We start from the raw sequence: 12,879 nt of genomic DNA, 5'->3' as shown, positions 1-12,879 counted from the left end.
TTATTGTTAGCCTATTTTTATTCTTATAGAACCCATGACCACTAGGTCTTTTCATGTATCTCTTTCTCAACTTTTATGTAATTAAAAAAGTGGTCCCTAACTTTACTGCCCATTAGCATTACTTGGGGAGCTTTTAAAAAATCTCCATACCCAAGAATTTAGTCAAATGTCTAAAGGTGGCAGTCAGATGCATGGGGTTTTTAAAACATTGTTGATTCCAATGTGTAGCAAAGTTCAGGAAGCGATGATTTAAGGACTTAATATTCAAAAATTTTTATGGATATTGTAACAAAGTAGTTCGTTCTCAGTCCTTCTGAGGCCAACAAAAACAGTTACAGAACAACGGGAAAGACACTTAAATTCAGGGACAAATACTGCACATGCCATCTTGGGAAGCACCATAGAATAGAATATGAGTTTTTAGAGTATGTGCATTACAGGGAGTAATAAAAAGTCTGCTAGATATAACTGTATAATTTTACTTTTGGCTGACTTTTTTTTTTTTTTTACTATGAATCTAGAACTGTGCTGTGTATTTTAGATGCACCTTCTTTAATTCTCAAATAACTCTCCAAGGCAAGTACTGCTATCCTCATACAAACGAATAAATAAGGGTTAAGTTACTTCCCTAAGATCACACAAGCAGTTTATAAGACCCGGCAGTTGAGTGGAGGATTTTCCACCTTGACCACCCATGACCTTAACCTGAACTCCACACAGCCTGTCCCATTATCCACATGTGCCTGCAACGCACAGGGAAATGGACTGCATGGACACATGGGGGACATCCCACTTGGCCTTCTCCGGTGAACTTCAACCTCACTCCTGTATGTGGCTGTGACTTATTTGTTCCTGAGCCATGCACTTCTGCAAAGGAACATCAGGTGAATCTGGTAGGAGAGGAGACAGCTGCACCAAAGCAGCAGCAATGTCAGGGAACAGCAGCGTTAGCAAGCCTTTACTGATGATCAGCAATCTGCTGCGCTCTGCACTGTGCTGCATGCTGTGGAAGCAGAAACAGGGCAGCCTCAGCAAGGCAATGTTTCAAGTCAGAAATGAAAATAACTATTAAAAAAGAAATTAAGGACCATATGAATTAAGTATATGTGAACCCAAATGTGATTAAGTTTAAAAACTGAACTTTCCCAGACCACCCCCAAGACAAAATTAATTACTTCCTTTACCATGACCCCCCATACTATATTTACAGACCAAAATAGCAGTTATCCACTGGATAAACATTGTTTGCATGCTTGCTCTGTTCCAGGCACGATGCCAAATGATGGAGTGATTTTTTTTTTGCGTGTCTTTCTCTAACTGCTTAGAATAAGATTTTTGAAGGCAAAGGCACCACCTTGCTAATTGTATCCCCCGCATCTAACTTGTTACAGTGACCTCCAAAAAAGTCATTTGTCTCTGTAGAAAATATTCCCCAGGAAGGAAAATCTTTCTCAGAGGGGAAAATGTCCCTCCCTTGCCATAAAACTAGTCTGTTTGCAGTGACAATACATCCTCCTTCCTTCTCTGTGTTTATCCTGGTCAAGGGGAAAACAATGGGCTCAGTGTATTTTTGAAAGTAAGCGTTAGGAAGGAGGTAGAGACTTTTGACATGAATTTATTTTCTCTTTCTCACCAAGCTAAGCTGCACTGCAATGTGCCAGCCAGGTACAGCGCTAAAGGCATCAGGCTAGCTTCAAATGCAGGGTTGGAGGTGACGTGCTGACACTCAATCCTCATCTAAACCTCATCTAAATCCTCATCTAAACCCTGAGTAGTCTGTGAATACTGTTTCTCTCACCCCATCAGACAGGCTTACTTTTCACTAGTTAAACCAGAGAGTCTCTGGGTAGCATGACCACAGGCACACTAGAGGTCAAGGGAGAGTACTTTATTCTATAAGTTGCAAACACTCCCGCACCTACACACACACACACACACACACACACACACACACAATTGGGATACTTTGTCCTGGCGGCCAGGCAACCTGCTTTCTACTCCTTCCATCACTTTCCAGGCCAGAGACCATGGGGATCCTCTCTGGGGGACTGAACAAGCTCACAGAAAAGATAATCAGAGGCTAACATTGAGTGATACTCCAACAGAAGAGCCTTGTTCTTGCCTGATCATTCTCCAAAGAACTCCACCGGTTGACAAGTCTCTTTCATGCACACAGGAAAGGTATAAGCACAGTATTTTGTTTATTTCTTTCAAAAGGGTTCTCTCTGAAGGCAGGCATATATTAAGTTTCTTCCTATATCCATATTTACTTAACAGTCTAAAGAGAAGCACTTAAAGGGGAGCTTGGATGGCTCCATCAGTTAAGTGTCCAACTCTTGATTTTGTCTCAGGTCATGATCTCAGGGTGGTAAGATTAAGCACTGTGTCCAGCTCTACGCTGAGCAAAGAGGTTGCTTAAGATCCTCTCTCTGTCCCTTCCCCACACCCCCCCACTCATTCTCTCTCAAAAATTTAAAAATAAAGTGAGAAACATGTAAAGACCAAACATTCTGTATAATATCATTGAGCAGAAATCCATACAATAGCAATCAATTTACCACGAAGATATATAATTTACCTGTTATAACTTAATCCTTTCATCTAACATTGTAAACTAAATGATCAAAATGTACAGAAAGAAGTGGAGTGCTGTGTATATTGCACAGCTAAGTGGGCAAAGAAGTCAGACAAAATAGAAGAACACATACAATAACTCATTGCAGAAAAGCTCTAGTAAGTATTTGTAGATCCAGTTTTTCTTCAGTTAGTCATCCTTTTATGACTTCATATGATATAATTTAGAGCAACATAGTTTAGGAAAACTGATATTTTACTATGTGATCTTAGTAACCATTTAAAATTCAAACATGTATTGAACGACTGCTTTATGCCAGGTGCTATGTACACTAGATGCTTTTATATATAGCTTATATTAAAGATATTGAATTACATTTAAAGTATTAACTTACATTGAGTGGTTTTTGTGGCTCAGTAGCATCTGACTTTTGATTTCATCTCAGGTCATGATCTCAGGGTCATGAGATCCAGTCCCATTTTGGCTCTGCACTGGGCATAGAGCCAGCTTAAGATTCTCTCTCTCTCCCTCTTGCCATCCCCCATAGACTCTGACCCCAAGCCATAGACTCAGATATTTCTGACTGTGTACATATTTGGTGTCTGAAAGGAAAGAAAGCCAATGACATCTAATGAACTAGATGTCATTTTGTATGCATTTGAGAAAACCATCCTAGACTATAAACAAAAAAGTAGAATCTAAAATTTGTAAGGAAGCCATCAAAAAGTTTGATTCTCATATGAAAGAAAAGCTCATCAAAATGCTTAAAGAAGTCCAGATGTCAAAAACTCTGAAAAGGAAGAACACGAAGATTATTTCAGATATTGAAAAGAAAAGCAATGTCTGCTTGAACTCCAGGATGAATTGCTTTGGTTAGAACCACAGATGAAACAACTGTTCATCATACTCAAATAAAGTATGATGAATTTACAGAGAGAAAATCTTCCCTTAGGGATGCCACAGGTTTCTTATCTAAACAAAAACAGCTTCATCAAGATTATTCGGATATTCAAGAGAGAGAACCCCGTGTAAAGGAAACATATGATTCATCCAGCCTTCCAGATCTGTTATTCAAAGCAAGAACCCTTTTGGGAGCTGAAAACCACCTGCAAAATATCAACCATCAATTAGAGAAGCTCCTTGACCAGAAAGGAGACCCTCTCATGTGTGTGCACACACATATGCTCTCTCTCAATAAACAAACATAAAATATTAGCTTGTATTAAAATATACATAAAATGAGGTTTAATTATGACATTTAAAATAATTTCCAATGTAAAAAAAAAACAAAAAACCTTTCTGTGAGCTTTTAGAGAGGACAGAAATGAGAAGAGAATTGCCAAGAAACAGAAGTATGATGAATGGTTTGCTATCAACTAGTACTTTCTAATTGATAAAATAACCTTGGAATTATAATTTTAAAACTTTTCTAGGTGGCTTTTACTATTGTCATGAAAGACAAAATCATCTTCTTTAAGATGCCAACATCAACTATACTAAAAACCTTATTTACAATACAGTAGTGTCCTCAACTTTGCATTGTAGATATTGAGATTTTGCACATTTAGCAAAATTTCAGACAGAAATGAATACCCTACCCAAGGGCATCTGATGTTTTAAACAAACACATTTTCATTCTCGTTGTGGGCCTAGTTTCATGTTTCTTTTGTCCAGGAGCTCTTGGAAGGAACTGTGATTATAATTGCTCTACCTGTCAAGGGTCTGTTGGTGGAAAAAGAGCCAGCAGAAAAATAAATTCTTCCTACAATTATAATAATTTACTTTAGATATATTGTATATATTTAGGTATGAATACATTTCCATCTTTCAAATTAGGCATAGCAATCAAACACTACTACAGTAAGATTTATTTTCTTGTAGATATAGATATAGCTATACCAGTTGTATACTCTTGTTCATTTAAACATAATTATATGCAATTAAGGCCTTATAAAATACAACAACCCCTAAAACATGTTTCTTCCTTTCCTCCATCAGAATGAAAGACAGAAAAAATAGGAAGAAAAAATAGAAAGAAGCAAATTACTTTCAATGATTATACTTCATAAATCATATGGGAAAATGATATAGGTTGACAATGTATTTACTGTTGTCTGTTTAAATTTCCATAATTATTAACAGTATTTCATTGGAAACAGGACTGATCTTTCCTAAGAAAAGCTGAAATGGTGAGTTGTACATTCTAAGGATCATCAGAAAGGAAAAGCTATCTATGCAAGACTTGAATTTGCCGAGTTGTTTATAAAAATCTATGTAGTACTTCCCTACTTGAATCATAAATACTCGAAGGGCACTGTTTTTTGCTACATTGCCTATCTTCTGAATTACCTATCTTTTTGCAAAATAGAAGAGGCAATTATCCTTAGACTTTAATACTATTGCTAATTCTCTCAGTTAACATATTTTTCAGTACTATATAAAATTGTGATAAAATTATGATTTTAAAATTCTAATTTTAGGGGCACCTGCCTGGCTCATTCAGAAAAGTATGTGACTCTTGATCTCAGGGTCATGAGTTTGAGTCCCAAATTGGGTATAGAAATTACTTAAATAAATAATTTTTTAAAGATTTTATTTATTTATTTGAGAGAGGGAGAGGAAGAGAGAGCATGACGGTGGGGCTGGCAGGATAGAGGGAGAAGCAGACTCCCTGCTGGGCAGGGAGCCGGACAAGTCCTGATCCCAGGTTCCTGAGCCAAAGGCAGATGCTTAACCAACTGAGTCACCCAAGCACCCCAATAAATAAATATTTTTTAATTCTAATTTTAAGAAGAAAAACAAATAAAACTGCATTCTTTAAAAAACATATATAATTGAAAATAGGGATATGAATAGTTATTTGTACACCAATGTTTATAGCAGCATTATTCACAACAGCCAAAAGGTATTGTGAATAATAATCCAAATGTCCATCCACAGATTAATGGATGATCAGAATGTGATATATACACAATGAAATATTAACCTTGAAGACTTATGCCAAGTGAGACACAAAAGGACAAATACTGTATGTTTCCCTTCGTATAAAGTACCTAGAGTAATCAAATTCCTAGAGATGAATTATGTATATTAATTTGAAGTGTAAGAAATTGTCATTTTTGTAGGCCTAAAACATTCAAACACACATTTCTTACAGTTCAACCTAAAAGAAAGGACAACTAGGCACTAAGGAAATTATAAATATATTCAAATGTAATGAAATATTATACATATGTTTATGGTCTACCCACCTCCACTGCTGTCTACAATGTAAGTGCCATGAAATTAAGGACTTGACCCTTTTTATTTCTGCCATATCCCAGTGCTTGGTAGATAGTTAGGTACTGTATCAGTTTCATAGGGCTGCTATAACAAATGACCACACAGCGGGTGGCTTAAAGCCACAAAAGTTTATTGTCTCACATTTCTGGGGATAGAAGTGTGGAATTAGGGAGTCAACATGGCCATGCTCCCTCTGAGAGCCTCTAGAAGAGAATGCTTCCTTGCCTCTTCTAGAATCTGGTGGCTGCCAGGAATCCTTGGCATCCCTTGGCTTGTGGCAGCAACACCCTACTCTCTGCTTCCACTTTCACATGTTTCTGTGTCTCCCTGTGTCTAAATTTCCCTCTTCATACAAGGACACCAGACCACTGGACTGGAGTTCATCCTAACTCAGATGACCTTATCTTAACTCGATTCTATCTACAAAGACTTCTTTCTAAATAAGGTTACATTCTCAGATAATGCAAATTAGGATTGAACATGATACTTTATGGGAAACAATTCAACTTGGGTCAAATACTCAACAAAATATTTGGTGAATTGATGAGAAGAAAATTTATGAAACAAAGTTAGAATTTTAGAACTTCTGTTATTGTAATTTTACAGTTGCTTATTAGAGACCAAATTCTTTTTGTCTATTGAATTTATTAGATGTCTCTATCAGATTGCCTCTGTCATCTCCCCTCTTTCAGCATTGACAGAGAACATTCATAAACTATGGCTTTTTAAAGTTTGTATTGATTTGCAAATATGACATTGTGGTGTGTGCTAGCTTATATTGGTTTTAAAAAGAGATATTTGAATTTATAAAATCCCAAGAGAAAATAAATAACTGCTGGAGGGTATTATGCTGAGTGAAGTAAGTCAGTCGGAGAAGGACAAACATTATATGTTCTCATTCATTTGGGGAATATAAATAATAGTGAAAGGGAATATAAGGGAAGGGAGAAGAAATGGGTGGGAAATATCAGAAAGGGAGACAGAACGTAAAGACTCCTAACTCTGGGAAATGAACTACGGGTGGTAGAAGGGGAGGAGGGCGGGGGGTGGGGGTGAATGGGTGACGGGCACTGGGGGTTACTCTGTATGTTGGTAAATTGAACACCAATAAAAAATAAATTAAAATAAATAAATAAATAAATAAATAACTGAAAACTTAAAACCTTACATTTTTAAAATTTGGCTATCTTAATGGGCTAAAGATATTATCATACCTACTCAATACAAATTATTAGTCTGACTCATATTTTTCAGTTGGTAATAAATATATATATTTTAAAGGTTTTAAAAGATTAAAAATATATTTATCTACATAATATATACATATTAAATATTTTAAAATATATATATATATATTTAAAGATTTATTTATTCATGAGCGACACAGAAAGAGAGGCAGGGACACCGGCAGAGGAAGAAGCAGGCTCCCTGTGGGGAGCCCGATGCAGGACTGTATCCCAGGACCCTGGGATCATGCCCTGAGCTGAAGGCAGATCCTCAACCACTGAGCCACCCAGGCATCCCAGTAATAAATGTATTTCTCAAGCAGAACTACAACAGCTATACCGCTAATTTTTTAAAATTTCATTTGTACCTTTATGGTTATTTATCATTTAATTTTTAAATTTGTCATAAAGTTCAAGTCATAAAGAGTAAAAAATTACCCTTCCAGGGATCCCTGGGTGGCGCAGCGGTTTGGCGCCTGCCTTTGGCCCAGGGCACGATCCTGGAGACCCGGGATCGAATCCCACGTCGGGCTCCCGGTGCATGGAGCCTGCTTCTCCCTCTGCCTATGTCTCTGCCTCTCTCTCTCTGTGACTATAATAAATAATAAATTTAAAAAAAAAAATTAAAAAAAAAAATTACCCTTCCACATCAGGGAAGTTTCTTAACATTTAATCAGTGGCAGAGTCATAAACATGTAAAATTTTTTAATGTTACAGGAAATAAGAAGCAAGAATAATTGTTTTATTATAAGCAAGCAAAAGAAAATGAAGATGGAAAATTAAAATCTTTTTTTAAAAACACATAAAGAGATTTTGGAAGTAGAAAGCATTATCCCATGAACCTAGTACACTATAATAAAACTATAATAAAAGGAAATGAGATCATCCAAACATCATTAACACCTTAGGAAACAAGGCTCAGAGAGGGAAAATTATTTAGCTAAAGAAATAAAATAAATTTTCACTAAGTATATTCACATTGATTTGGGAGATTAGCATAAAAATATGATGTACTACCATTCATTTGTGACTCTGATTCAAATTAGTCTTCTGACTGAAAAGAAACAATATATTTTAATGGATTATTGATTGGGACTTTCCCTTTTTCTTTCCAGTAGTAAAAAGAATGTCTCGTTTTTCTAATGTGATAGCAACCAAATCTTCATTATTTTAATCCACTTCCAGCTATCAGATAAATTATTCAGGAGTCAAGAATTCAAAGTCACAAAATTTTTGTGCCTTCCAGACTTTGCTTTTATACTGTCTATTGAAATTAGCATATTTTCTTTGGTTCATCAAGTTCCTTTATTATTTCTGGGGTCAAGTACTTTATTTTAGAAATGAATAAATTAGCTTAAAAAGTTAAAGAGCTTCAAAACAAATTATGGTCTTACATCTATGTCTGTTTCTAGGTCTTGTATAAGAGACAGTGTATGCTGAAAGAGCTCTGGGAGATGCTGGGAGATTATATAGCATGTATACATATTGCTATACATGAGATGTTATAGAAAATAAAGCGTCAATAAAATGTTTTGGCAGGCTCTGACTCTTGGTGTCCTCAAATTTCCATCTCATCGCCATTAAAATAATCAAATCTGATCTTTCCCAGAGAAAGGAGGCAGCCTCTAGTCTGGCAGCTCCTTCAGTAATAAGGCATTTCAAGATGTCGTTATAAATATATTTTTTAATTTGATAATCTTTAGAATAATGCCTGATAATGTCTCAAATCATATAAATTCCTCAGTGCCCAATTATAATTCTTTCTTTTAGAGGCTTATTTACTTATTTGAGAGAGAGAGAGAGAGAGAGCATACATGTGATAGCAGGAGTGGGGAGGTGGGGGTGGGTAGAGGAAGTGGAAGAGGGAAAGAGAGAATCTTAAGCAGGCTCCCTGCTGAGCCTAAAGCCTGACACAGGACTCCATCCCAGGACCCTGAGATCATGACCTGAGCTGAAATCATGTCCTGAGCTACCCAGACAACCCTCCATCCAATGTAATTCTAGATATCTTCTACAATGTTGAAGAAATGCTTAGGTATTGAGTATTTCAAATGCTTTGAAAGTCTGGTATCTATCATTCATCATAGTAAACCATTATTATTTTGCAAATCTGGCTTATGATAAAATTGCATCAGATTATCCAATTCCTTACTATACAGTTGTAGTTCTTTTATAGTGTTTTTGCTTTAGGCTGTTACAAAACTTTCAATTTTTGTAAAACAAAAATAGTTTTCAAATGACTATTCTTTGATGTACTGTATTATTTGACATAATTTTTTCTAGGTCTCTAAAGTGCAATTTCTCCCTCACTAAAATTTTTTTAGGTCAGTTGATAGTGAATTAAACTTAGAGGCAGGGGTACCTGTGTGGCTCAGTGGTTGAGTGTCTGCCTTTGGCTCACGTGTGATCCCGGGGTCCTGGGATCCAGTGCCGCATCAGGCTCCCCAGAGGGAGCCAGCTTCTCCTGCCTATGTCTCTGCCTCTCTCTTTGTAGCTCTCATAAATAAACAAATAAAAATCTTAAAAAATAAAGACAAAAATATTATGTTTTAAACTGAAGTGTTGTTCAGCTGATATATAACTTTTTAAAACAATTACAAAACAAAAATACATGTTAATGTAAAAAAATTTTAAATGGTGTTTTAAGCAAGCTATTATGAAAGGATACAAGATATAAGAAATTATAAGAAGAGAGAGCTATTGGAAAGAAACATGTTTAGTAAGTTAGCATTCACAAATGGACTATACCCTTAATATAAGACAGTTACTTAAAAGTTTGCCCATTAACACAGAGTTAGACATTCCTTTTAGACTATTTTCTTCTATTTTTTTTCTTTTTCTGAAGGTGAAGTATAACAGTATCTTTGTTACCTATCTTAAGCATTTATACTCAGTGAAAGCTTTAAAAAGCTAAATACGTTTGATTCCCAAAAGAGAAGTAAAGAAAAGCATTTCTGAAGATTTTGCTTCTGAAATGGAAATTATAATATTGTCCCCGTCTTGTATATTAAAACTGCAAATCCTATTTTTTGCATCATATTCCCATCCAATACATTCAAGATGTACTGGGAGTGGAAAGGAGATAAAACTCTATTTTCCAAGTTGCAGAGGTGGTCTTCTCTGTAGTTAACCTGACCTCTCCTAGGAGTCGATGGTTGTTTTCTGAATTATGCTTAATATCATACCTATGAAATCAATTAGCATTATTACAGTTATGTCAAAAGCACAGAGATGTTAAATACCTTGTTTGAAGTAAAAAATGAGTCAGAGACACAGCTCAGACTAGGTCCCGCCACTCTGCCTCCCAGGATCCTCTAACTGCATTCAGAATTTGTAATTGCTTCCCTGTTATTTGATTAGAAATAGGGAGAATGTTGATTCTGGCTTTAATCCAGAAACAAATAAATGAGGAAATCAGTTTAACTGGAAGGAAAGCTAAAAATGGAAATTCAATGACAAATCACAGTACTCAGATATTTTTCTTTTTTTCTATTTGTATGAATTTTTTATGAAAGGTCTAATAATGTATCTTCATGAAAATTCATCTCTCATTTTTTAACTCATATTTTTGTACTCATCCAGAGAATTTCTGTACTTGGAACTTTGATAATTCTCACTTGAAGGTTAAGTAACACCAACGTTCAGCTGAAGCTTTGCTTTATAGTACTAAGGATAATAAAGTTTTACCTACAAAGATATGGGTTAAAGTGTCATTCGACTACAATATGTCCAAATTTTCTTAGTTATAAAAAATGTGGCAAGCTAATAATTGCCAAGATGAAATGGTCAGTTTAGTTAATCTTTAAGAAAAACAAAAACTCCCTGAGGTGCAAAATTACGAAATTTATCTGTATGCATCAATCACACCCTGTACGAGTTGTTCCTTTTGTTTTAAACTCTAGAGGATTTTCAAATCTGTAACACTCAACTTGCTAGCTCTATTGGTTGAGTAATAGTTTCAGGCTGGAAACCAGGTTCATCATTTCTTTTTTTGTGTGATGTAACTCAAGCTGTTGTTTGCTATTCATTCTGTGATCCCTATTTATTAACTCAGATTCCAGTAAAATACAGGAGTTGTGTTTTCTTTCTGTCGTTTGTTGTTTTCCACACTCAAGTATTGCTAGTGTTTGACTTTCCCATTAAACATTTTCCTGTCATTCACTCAGAAATTTTAAGTTTATGAAGAAAAAGCTAATCCTGATGATTTACTGGAAAGGAAAACAGGTTGAAGTTGAGTGGGGAACAGAATACGTGACCCCTAAATATGCCACTTTGACATGTGGATTATTTCAAGCTGAAGACCATCAAATCTCAACAGACTCAAGAAGAGCTGTTCATCTTTCCTTTAATTGCTTAAAAGAATTTAAATAGAGGTTCTGTACCAGGAGGGAGTTAATACCAAAGAGAACTTTTTGTCAGAAAGACATATTTGGGGACACCTGTGGCTCAGTTGGTTAAGTATCTACCTTTGGCTCAGGTCATGATCCCAGGCTCCCTGCTCAGTTGAGAGTCTGCTTCTCCCTCTGCCTCTGCCCCCCACCCCAACCCTGCTTATTTGTGTGCATACTCTCTCTCAAATAAATAAATAAAATCTTAAAAAGAAAAAAGAAAAGAAAGATATATCTGCATGGCATGGCAAACATTTGTTTATCAAACATTTGCCCTACTCCTCTTCCAGTGACTTTTCTTCCTCTCCTTTTGAAGCCCCAAACCACTACCTGCTTCTCCTTAGCTAATCATGCTTCAACTGTCTGACTGCCTTTTGCGTCTCTGTTTTTGGGCCTCTCATACATACAAAATTAATTTCTTTCCTGTTAATCTGTTTTATGTTAATTTAATTATTAGGCTAGTCAAAGAACATAGACGGGTTGACTAGAAGTTTTCCTCCCTGACAGTGATGTACACACACGGAAGTGAAAATTATGCATTCATAATCATAGAGAATTCAAGCTGCTGGCATTAAATGTCAAAAGCAAAAGTATGGGATTATTTGGCTGTGGTAAAATGAAATATTTTGAAATACAACCTGTTTTTTCCTCCTTGTATCCCTTTTGCCTTCTCCTCGGTCAAGCATTTAATAAACTGTGCTCACTTCATCAGAGAAGGAACAATAATATCCATAACAATGCCCCTTACATGTGGCACACTTATGTGCTAGACATGGTAAATATAGTAACTCAGTCAGCCACAACAGTCCTATGAGAAGATATTGTTACCATCTCCATTTTACAAATGAGGAAACCAAGGCACAAAGGTTTAAGCAACCTGCCCAAGGTCACACAAGTAGCATCAGGTGGATCCAGGATTCAAAGATAGTCATACTGAGAGTCTGCGCTCTTCATCATTAAAGATAGATAATGCTGTCTATTGGGGACGTGGTCTTTGGGGACATTGTCTCAAGAAAAACCCAGAGAAAGCTAATCAGACAATAAGGATAGAATCTAGGGTCAATGTTCCCTGAAAGCTTGACAGACACTGAGCTTGATAGGAGAAATATTATTCCTTTAGTCTACAGATGCATTGAAGAATATGGGGGAAGAATTCTCAAGAGAAAAAGTCAAATTTGTGACCTTGCTAACTGTACCAAACCTTTAAAATGAGAATGGGACCAGAGATAACTGGCTGAAAGAAGTGAGAAAACACTCTAAGAGGAGCAGGTTCGATTCAGTGTTGGAGGAGATGGACCAGAAATGGAAGAAGGGTTGGCATGCATACTTTCAGGCTGTTTGGGGATTTTTTTTAAGACAGCTTCACTGAACAGAATAGTGAGGTTATTAAGGTTTATATCTTAAATTA

General features: G+C 36.1%; 1 protein-coding gene across 2 annotated transcripts in view; it reads right to left on the bottom strand.

Annotated features, from left to right (window-relative positions):
* The window catches only part of FGL1 (fibrinogen like 1), a 29,955-nt gene extending 19,500 nt beyond the window's left edge, over window positions 1-10,455 (bottom strand). The window contains exons 1-2 of one of the 2 annotated variants that reach the window (XM_077848908.1): window positions 10,326-10,433; window positions 7,522-7,675 (exon numbers count right to left, since the gene is read on the bottom strand). The gene's annotated coding sequence lies outside the window, so the exon portion shown is untranslated. Of the gene's footprint in view, window positions 1-7,521; window positions 7,676-10,325 lie in introns of both variants that reach the window. The other variant, XM_077848907.1, reaches the window with a different exon arrangement.
* Between the last annotated feature and the right edge of the window lie 2,424 nt (window positions 10,456-12,879).

Source organism: Canis aureus, chromosome 15 (assembly GCF_053574225.1).
Source record: "Canis aureus isolate CA01 chromosome 15, VMU_Caureus_v.1.0, whole genome shotgun sequence".
Classification (NCBI taxonomy): Eukaryota; Metazoa; Chordata; class Mammalia; order Carnivora; family Canidae; genus Canis; species Canis aureus.
This window is presented reverse-complemented; position numbering and strand designations above follow the sequence as displayed.